This window comes from Diuraphis noxia, unplaced genomic scaffold (assembly GCF_037042655.1).
Source record: "Diuraphis noxia isolate RWA-SAM2 unplaced genomic scaffold, SU_Dnox_SAM2 contig0001, whole genome shotgun sequence".
Lineage (NCBI taxonomy): Eukaryota > Metazoa > Arthropoda > Insecta > Hemiptera > Aphididae > Diuraphis > Diuraphis noxia.
The window spans coordinates 91,438,125-91,439,683 of NW_028301711.1; the positions used below are offsets into that span (position 1 = coordinate 91,438,125).

Below are 1,559 nucleotides of genomic sequence, written 5' to 3' on the forward strand. Positions count from 1 at the left end.
ATTAATAATGACCAATCATAAGGGTGATAAATTTGAGCAGCATACCTATTCAAACTTCTCTTGAAGACCTCTTATTATGTCAACCTTAGTCCACTTATACAACTGGTTATGAAATCTTCAATATGCTGAACAATTTTTTCGAAATAGAAGGATTGACTTGGGATAACTGTATTGATATTTGTATAGATGGAGCGAGGCAATGGTTGGAAAAACTGCTAGTGTGGTTTCACGAATTAAAGAATTAACAAACAATTGTAGTAATAGTCATTGCATTCTTCATCGTCAAGCACTTGCTATTAAAAATATACCACTACCTCTTAAAAATGTACTTGATGAGGCAGTGAAGATTATAAACTTCGTAAAATCTCGACCAATGAGCACAAGACTGTTCACAATTTTGTGTGAAGATATAGGAAGTATGCACAAATCACTACTTTACCATACCGAAGTAAGATGGCTTTCTCGGGGAAAAAACACTTGTTCGTTTACTTGAATTGCGCAATGAATTGTACGTTTTTTTCACCGATCATAACATGTTAAAAGAATATTTAGAATCGATTGATGGTAATATTGAAGATTTTAATGAAATATATGGCGAAATTGAACAACATTTAAATGAAATACTATCGTCATTAGAAAAATATTTTCCAGAATGTAAAGATATAGAATTTATCCAACGATATAATTGGGATAAAAATCCGTTTTTAATCAACGATAAGCCTGAAGATTTATCTACAACGGAGTATAAAAAATTTATTGAAATTACCACCGATTCATGTTTTAAAACTTTATTTGATAAAATATCATTAACAGATTTTTGGTACAGTAGTAGTATTACTAATGAATATCAATCTCTAGCTAAAAATGCTATCTTCATACTTTTTCCTTTCGTAACAACATATCTACGTGAAACCGGATTTTCGTCATATGCATCAACGAAAACCAAATATCGAAATAAATTGGATGCTGAAGCAGATATGCGCATTCAACTCTCGTCTATCAAGCCAAATATGAAAATACTGGTAAATAAAAAAAGCCAACATCATGGATCACATTAAAATCACTAAATATTAAAATTTGTAAATTAATAAAATATTATGTTCTTTTTTTCCTATTAAATTAATTAAATAATTTATATATATTCGTATTTTACAGAAAATTAAAATTAAAAGCAAAGCATATACAATTGACATAATTTTTTATGAATTATTGTTGTCTCTATCCAAGAAGAATCCTATCCAACCGTGCTTGTTGATTGTGGGTTCAATATCAAATCCATCTCAAATTATGATTTATTTTGATGACTCAAAATATGTATTTTTTTCAATTATCAAAGCCTTGGATATGTGCTTTAAAATCTACCATCTGTTTAATATAGAATATTCATTAGAGTCAATATCTGTGTGGTTGTTTATTCAATAATTTTTTTATAATATTAGACTACCTTTTGATAAACCATATCCATTGATAAAACAAATTATATCTGAACTTAAATAATTCTATTTGTAATATCAGAAATCATCTAATAAACTTATACATTTATATTAAAAAAACTAATG

General features: G+C 27.8%; 1 pseudogene; it reads left to right on the plus strand.

Annotated features, from left to right (window-relative positions):
* Positions 1 to 415: 415 nt before the first annotated feature.
* On the plus strand, positions 416 to 1,058 carry LOC149062428 (zinc finger BED domain-containing protein 5-like; annotated as a pseudogene).
* Positions 1,059 to 1,559: the final 501 nt, after the last annotated feature.